Source organism: Leiobunum rupestre, chromosome 3 (assembly GCF_980474605.1).
Source record: "Leiobunum rupestre chromosome 3, qqLeiRupe1.1.hap1, whole genome shotgun sequence".
Classification (NCBI taxonomy): domain Eukaryota; kingdom Metazoa; phylum Arthropoda; class Arachnida; order Opiliones; family Sclerosomatidae; genus Leiobunum; species Leiobunum rupestre.
Genome location: NC_143386.1, coordinates 58,724,646 through 58,734,271, shown reverse-complemented (window position 1 = coordinate 58,734,271; position 9,626 = coordinate 58,724,646).

Genomic DNA, 9,626 nt, shown 5'->3' with positions numbered 1-9,626 from the left:
AAGTGTTTCAATAGTTTTAATAAATATTTAAATGTGTGAAGTGTAAATAATTTTTTTGTTTAACCATGACTTTTATTTCTAACCTAAATATTTAAATTTCAAGGATCTTTAACAGAAGAGCCATAAAACAAAAACTAAAACTAGGTTGTAAACTAGTCTAAGATGATCGTCTCAAATAATAAACAAAGATAATATAGACAGCTCGTACCCTAGATTCGAAATCACAGCCTAGCGCCTAGTCAATAACGTTGGCCAAGAACGCATAGAAGTAACTAAGAACTATACTATACTTCTCAAACTCTGGAAATTGATTGGCGCCTTCCAGAGCCTACATTTTCACATAGTCTTGGATTATCTAAATAATAATTTACTATTATTATTTATCGTTAATATTACTATTCTTATAATTATAAATATTTGCAGGTATCCATACCTCTACTTGGAATGCTTATCGCGGCAGATTTCCGTCTCGATGTGGCTGACGGTTTTTTTGACGTCACTATGTTAACTTAACAAACAACGTGAGAGGGAAGCGCGCGCAGAGGGGAATTTTTCTCTCGTAGGCTGGGCCAAAGCCGTCAGAGTGATCTTACCATACCATACGCGATACCACAGGATAAGCATTCCAAGTAGAGACATTGATTCCTGATTATTGTACTTCAGTCAGCTAAATCAAATTAAAAAATTAAGTTATCATTTTTAAATCTTCAATCAGAGCTGGAAAAAATATCCTACTTTTGCATTTTCCAGATGGCGCTACTAACAGTTTTCTGGGGCGTTCCCATTCTAAGAAGTATAGAGTGTTGTCGTCTGAAACCCTGCGACGTCACCATTGTAATTTGCCTATTGATAAAAAACGGTAACTGTCATGGCGGCCACTATTAACACTACAGCTATGACGTTACAAGTTTTCAAAATCGTATCAGACGACAACACTATAAGATCATGGCAATAGGCGACAATATTATCGTACATGGTTTTTAGTAACTTCTATGCGTTCTTGCGTTTACCCACTTCCTGCCAAGACTCCGAAAATATTTCCTACATAGTTTTCATCGTAATCGACTATAGATACAGCAACCGATGGAGGCCGGTTTTTCGGAGCTCACGTGTCGGAAGTGGATCACTTAGTTACGAAACCGACATTTTGAAAGCTCTCTGAATTCGAATATAGTTTTTACCTCTCCGAGGGGACTTTGTACCCTAGGAGGGGTTATACAACCACCGTGTCCGTCTGTCTGTCTGTCTGTCAGGCCTGCATTTTTGAGGCAAAGGGTAATCACTGCGTACGCAGTTTCTTAGAATCAGGGAAAAGGTTTTTCCAAAAGCGCCCTCTTTTTGTCATTGGGTGTAGTATAATTTTTTAATCGGCCGGGATTCGAACCCGAGCCCTCTTGAACGACAGGTGAGCGTTCTACCGCAGAACCACGGATACAGTTACGCTTCACTGAAAATTAAAAACTCTTCCGAGGAGAGGTATATTTTGGCTTGCTAAATTTTTTCTTCGTCAACCATATACAGCTCGTATCTAGAAAACTTTCACCAAATTATCTATAAATATTTTTTATTTGCCAAATGGGCCCCTAAGTTATCTCATTTCCTCCAGTGGAGTTGAAAAATTAAATAAAACCCTGGAGAAAAGATAAGGAGTCGTACTGCAAAATTATTTTATTGCTCATCGTTTTGCGAACGGAAGAACGGGGGCTGACAGAAAGGGGGCAAGCATCATCTCTTTGGAGCGTGATGATTGCAACTGGACATATAGTCATTTAGACATCGTCCAGCGCGGAAAAAGCCCGTTTGGCTACCCCTTTAAAAAGCCCTTCTCCTGCTGGCATAAAGGTGAAACCTTACGAATGTTTAGTAACGTTTTCTGCCACCAGATGGGGTGTAGACTGAATAAAATTGAAACTATATTAAATAATATAAAACCAGAATCTATATTAAGGCTCTATAAGTATCGAGAACGGCGGTGCAAATGTGATTTAAAACATCTAACAAAAAATATGGAATAATTAAGGGTCTAAATTGGAAATCGGCTTTGAAAAGATTAGCTACTTAACAAAATAAAACAATAGCCATCAATTTAATTTACTCCATTCTCATAAAACACGTTTTTTTCCTAAAACAATGACTAAAGGGTAAATTAAATAAATGCTCTGAATAATTTCGCAAATATATAACTAAATAATAACTATTTTACCGAAAAACCATATTCAGGTTTCAGGAAAACACTGTAGTCATTGCCTTATACACAGATTTAGTTATAGTAAAACGCTTTCATTAGGCTATTATCACTCGTATTACTCATTTTCATGGATAGAATAAGCTTTCCTCTAGCATTTAAAGTAGTTTGTTGGTTATAACGTATCTCAAGGCTCGCAAAAGGTTAATTCGTTCCAAACTTGCCTTAACGTCTGACTTAATAACTTATTACTAATCATCAAATTTATTTTAAGCACTAGAGGAATGTTTGATAAATAAAAAATATTTATTCTTAAATAAAAAACTAGAGCAAACACGCCATTTTGACAATATTTTCCACCTTAAGGGAGTGGCGTTAAAATTGGTTTACAATACGACTCCTTACCTTTTCTCCGTGATGGAATGAAGTATATGATGGGGAAATACCGCTGTTTATGCGTTCCCTGTTTTAATAGAAAGGAAGTTGCCACATCCGTAGATTTATTTATCCCATTGTTGCTATTAGAAAGAGAGATTATATTTAATTCAATGACTAGTAAATAATGTATCATTGTTCTGGCCTCCGCGCGATATTTGGTGTGTTATTAGGGTTATTGACTTTCTCATTACATTAGCACCCCCTGGCGTAAAAGCGTGAGGGACAGACATAGTGTTAAATTTAATAAGACTACCTTTTTCGAGGAAGAAATCGTATCTGTTGGATATGGAGACACTGGCGACCTCTACCGAGTCGAACAAATATTATTTCCTATTAAAGCGTTTTAAATATGAAAATAAAAATTAAGCGAGATTATTATAAAAATTATTATATCATAAATATTTATTAAAGCAAAAAATTATTATTTTATTGATTTTAAATTAAAAGTATAAAACTGGTTTGATTTCAAACATTTGACGTTCGAAGTTTTACGAAAGAAGAGTCTAAAACGAGTCTAAAAACACGTACATTTAAATGGGTGCGATTTTACCGCCTGTATTACTTCACCAGGGATGTGAAACGTCAAAATTACCCTTACAGCGGATATTAACTTCTATAAAAATCACATCTTTCCGATTTACTAATGTTAAAAAGTTAGTACATGTATATATTATTTGAGCTTTGCGTTATTTTGAACTTAAAAACGGTGGTAATTTGCGAAGGTACATCATAGTCATTATTCCTAAGTATACAAAATATATAATATATAATAAATAATTTATAATATATAATTTATAATATATAATATATAATATATAATATATAATATATAATATATAATATATAATATATAATATATAATATATAATATATAATATATAATATATAATATATAATATATAATATATAATATATAATATATAATATATAATATATAATATATAATATATAATATATAATATATAATATATAATATATAATATATAATATATAATATATAATATATAATATATAATATATAATATATAATATATAATATATAATATATAATATATAATATATAATATATAATATATAATATATAATATATAATATATAATATATAACATATAATATATTTTTCAATTTACAAGAGGGACAATAGTACAATATTTATAAATTCATAAGAGGGACAATATCACAGTATTTAGAATTCCATAAGAGGGACAATATCACAGTATTTAGAATTCCATAAGAGGGACAAAATCACAGTATTTAGAATTCCATAAAACGGACAATATCACAGTATTTAGAAATCCATCAAACGGACAATATCCCAATATCTAGAAATCTATAAGAGAGGCAATATCACAGTATTTAGAATTCCATAAAACGGACAATATCACAGTATTTAGAAATCCATCAAACGGACAATATCACAATATCTAGAAATGTATAAGAGAGACAATATCACAGTATTTAGAATTCCATAAAACGGACAAAATCACATTATTTAGAATTCCATAAAACGGGCAAAATCACATTATTTAGAATTCCATAAAACGGGCAAAATCACATTATTTAGAATTCCATAAAACGGACAATATCACAATATTTAGAATTCCATAAAACAGACAATATCACATTATTTAGAATTCCATAAAACAGACAATATCACATTATTTAGAATTCCATTCTATAAAACGGACCATATCGCTATATTTATACATTCAAATATTACAAAAATAAATAAACTTGGTTATAAATAAACATTTTAAACAAATTCAGTTTTTAAGCTTTAGAATATCGTTATATTTACAGGCGAAAATTTCAATTTTTTCACCGAAATCATTGCAGTTCATCTGAAATATCGTTAAAGGAGATAAAATGTTATTTTTGAAAAATGTTAACTTTTGTCTAGTTTTATAGAAGGCACGTGAAATTTAATAGATTAAGTAAGATCGGAATATTTCGAGTTACAAATAGTTTTTTTGAAAAATATCAATTAACTTTTTTTTGCCAAACTTTCTATAGATTCCAAGCAATAAGTGGTCGATTAGATATTCGTAGTCGTAATATATAATAAGCAATATAATTTACAATATATAATAAGCAATATAATTTACAATATATAATAAGCAATATAATTTACAATATATAATAAGCAATATAATTTACAATATATAATAAGCAATATAATTTACAATATATAATAAGCAATATAATTTACAATATATAATAAGCAATATAATTTACAATATATAATAAGCAATATAATTTACAATATATAATAAGCAATATAATTTACAATATATAATAAGCAATATAATTTACAATATATAATAAGCAATATAATTTACAATATATAATAAGCAATATAATTTACAATATATAATAAGCAATATAATTTACAATATATAATAAGCAATATAATTTACAATATATAATAAGCAATATAATTTACAATATATAATAAGCAATATAATTTACAATATATAATAAGCAATATAATTTACAATATATAATAAGCAATATAATTTACAATATATAATAAGCAATATAATTTACAATATATAATAAGCAATATAATTTACAATATATAATAAGCAATATAATTTACAATATATAATAAGCAATATAATTTACAATATATAATAAGCAATATAATTTACAATATATAATAAGCAATATAATTTACAATATATAATAAGCAATATAATTTACAATATATAATAAGCAATATAATTTACAATATATAATAAGCAATATAATTTACAATATATAATAAGCAATATAATTTACAATATATAATAAGCAATATAATTTACAATATATAATAAGCAATATAATTTACAATATATAATAAGCAATATAATTTACAATATATAATAAGCAATATAATTTACAATATATAATAAGCAATATAATTTACAATATATAATAAGCAATATAATTTACAATATATAATAAGCAATATAATTTACAATATATAATAAGCAATATAATTTACAATATATAATAAGCAATATAATTTACAATATATAATAAGCAATATAATTTACAATATATAATAAGCAATATAATTTACAATATATAATAAGCAATATAATTTACAATATATAATAAGCAATATAATTTACAATATATAATAAGCAATATAATTTACAATATATAATAAGCAATATAATTTACAATATATAATAAGCAATATAATTTACAATATATAATAAGCAATATAATTTACAATATATAATAAGCAATATAATTTACAATATATAATAAGCAATATAATTTACAATATACAATTTACAATATATGAAATGAAATGAAAATCTTTATTTATAGTGTACAGCAACAGTACTAAATGTACCAACAAGGCAATACACTGGATTGAATAATGTACAAAAACATGTGGTTGTAGCAATAACAGTTTGACAGAGTGAATTTAAACAAGTTTGAGAATTGATGAGTATTTACAAGATAATATTTCGATTTGGCTATCGTACTTATTGCATGTCTTTTGCATGCGTAAAATGGGGGAAATAGGTTTGGATTTATGAAATGTTATTTTTTGACGGGTGCTATGGTTGGGTACATGAAAATATAAATATTGAGTTAGTGCAATTATATTTGATCTTTTAATTTGCTTCCATAGGAAAATAATTTCGCGTTTATCTAAGTATAACTCAATTGTTTCCAAGCTTAAGTGGTTCAGTAGATATGTATAAATGTAAGGTTTGTTGTTTAAGAAGTAGGTGTGGGCAAGTTCTATGAACTTTCGTTGCACACCCTCAATTTTGTAGAAAAGGTAGTGAGCACAACCGCCCCATGACAGTGAGTCATAAGTCAGTTTAGTGCGCACTAGGCTCAGATATAAGTTTCGAAAGCTTTTAGTTGATTTCAGTGTCCGCGCCAATCGAAGTACACCTAAAAGAAGTCGTCGCGATCGACCAGCTACTGATGAAATCTGCTCCTTGAAATAGAGGCCCCGGTCAAGCAAAGTTCCAAGGTCCTTTAACGTTTCAGTTCGTGGGACAAGTTCATTGCTAACGTGGTAATCAGTCATGATTTTATTGCACTTTCTGGTAAAAGATATGGCCAAGCTTTTTGAACCATTTATTATAAGGTTATTTTGAGCGCACCAGGTGTTGATGTTGAGTAAGTCAGATTGTAGGGCTTTTGATGTCTTTGTAAACTTTATTGTCATCAGCAAATTGTATAACGGATGAATCCTTTACCACTGATGGGAGATCATTTGCGTATATATTATAAAGCAGGGGACCCAATGAACTGCTTTGGGGTACCCCGCAAGTTGTGTTATAAGATACGTCCGTAACACAGCCGTTGCATTTTAAAATATTTCTTCGGCCACTTAAGTAATCCTCTAACCATTTCGCTGCCTGACCTACCATACCGTAATGAACAAGTTTCTTCATTAAAAGTGGGTGTGAGACTCGGTCAAATGCCTTAGATAAGTCTATGGACACGACATCAACTTGACCTTGGCTTGACACAGTTGGCATCACGTCATTTAGAAAAGCTACGTGATTGGTTTCAACAGATCGTCCCTGTAGAAAGCCATGTTGTCGATCGGTAAAGTTCTTCCTAAACCAATCATATGTTACGGAATGCATCACTGAGTCAAATATTTTGGCGAAACAACATAGTAGGGAAATTGGGCGATAGTTGTTTACACCACCAGCGTATCCAGATTTAAAGACTGGGGATACCACCGTTTGCTTCCATAGCGTGGGAAACTTGCCAGTAGATAGTGATAAGTTGAAAATGTGACGCAGAATATAATAATTTACAATATATAATTTACAATATATAATTTACAATATATAATTTACAATATATAATTTAGAATATATAATTCAGAATATATAATTTAGAATATATAATTTACAATATATAATTTTCAATATAAAATTTACAATATATAATTTACAATATATAATTTACAATATATAATTTACAATATATAATTTACAATATATAATTTACAATATATAATTTGCAATATATAATTTACAATATATAATTTACAATATATAATTTACAATATATAATTTACAATATATAATTTACAATATATAATTTACAATATATAATTTACAATATATAATTTACAATATATAATTTACAATATATAATTATATAATATAATTTATAATAATCAATATAATTTACAATATATAATTATATAATATAATTTATAATAATCAATATAATTTACAATATATAATTATATAATATAATTTATAATAAACAATATAATTTATAATAAACAATATAATTTATAATAAACAATATAATTTATAATTAACAATATAATTTATAATAAACAATATAATTTATAATAAACAATATAATTTATAATAAACAATATAACTTATAATAAACAATATAATTTACAATACATAATTATGTAATATAATTTATAATAAACAATAAACGGTTCAAAATGTTTAGCAATTTCATTTACAAGAAAGTCAAACTGCAATATGTCTGTCTACCACGTCAATTCCGTTCCTGTCCCGCGAACTTACACTTTAAAAGACCTCGGAACATTATTAGACAGTGGCGTCTTTTGCCGTGAGCAAATCTCTTATGTCGTTGGTCGATCGAGGCGCCTTCTATTTGGTATCCTTCGCCTAGCGCGGGTACTTAATTCAATCAACTGTTTTTGGTGCGCTCCAAACTAACCTATGGCGCTCTGTCTTGGGGCGGTTGTGCCCATACCTTCTTTTTAAAGAAATGACCCTATGACTACACATACCTTCTGGAGTGTTTGAGCCTTGATACTATCACACTATATAAAGATATCCGTGAAATTACTTTTGTTTGGAAACTTCTACATCGCTCATTGCTATCTGATTTAGCCCCCTATTTAGAGGTCGGGGATGGTTAACTTTTATTCAATAGATAAAGCTCTCAAAATTATTCGTAAAATGTTTTGATCAAGTAATTTATATTTCTGTATTATCCTATTAATTTTTTCGATAAATTTGTAAAATTGATTGGAAAAACGACGTTTTTTTCGATAAAAAGCTCAAAATTTACGAATAATACATGTTTCTTAATCATTTTCCGAAATATTAACCGGTAAATTTCTTTGTTTACATTTTTTTCCCAAAAAAATCAATTTAATCATGGATAATGATTAACCGTTACCGACCTCTAAATTTCCTTCTTGATCTGTTGTAACTTGTAAAACGCTCATGTTTGTCATATTGGTTGTTTAGTTATCTGTCTATTTGTTCTTAGTTATATTTTAAACATTATGTTCTCTTAGGCTTTCTAAATCTGCACCCTTATATGCCATAGCTACTTTATATACTTTTGCTTTGCAAATTATGGTTTGTTTCAAAACCTCCTTACAGTGTGTTACCTTGTTGGTACTTTTTATACTGTTGTAGTGCACTGTAAATAAAACATTTCATTTCATTTCATAATTTACAATATATAATTATATAATATAATTTATAATAAACAATATAATTATATAATATAATTATATAATATAATTAATAATAAACAATATAATTATATAATATAATTATATAATATAATTTATAATAAACAATATAATTATATAATATAATTATATAATATAAATTATAATAAACAATATAATTATATAATATAATTATTTAATATAATTTATAATAAACAATATAATTATATAATATAATTATATAATATAAATTATAATAAACAATATAATTATATAATATAATTATTTAATATAATTTATAATAAACAATATAATTATATAATATAATTATATAATATAATTTATAATAAACAATATAATTATAAAATATAATTATATGAAATGAAATGAAATGAAATGAAAAAGTTTGTTTATTGTGAACATCAACAGTACAAACGTACCTACAAGGGTGTTCACGCCAGAGGGTGAAAATTTGTAATACAATACATACAAGTCGATAGGTCGACACAATGCACTAAATTATTTTAACCGCAGTATATCCAAGCGTATACAATTAAAAATGTC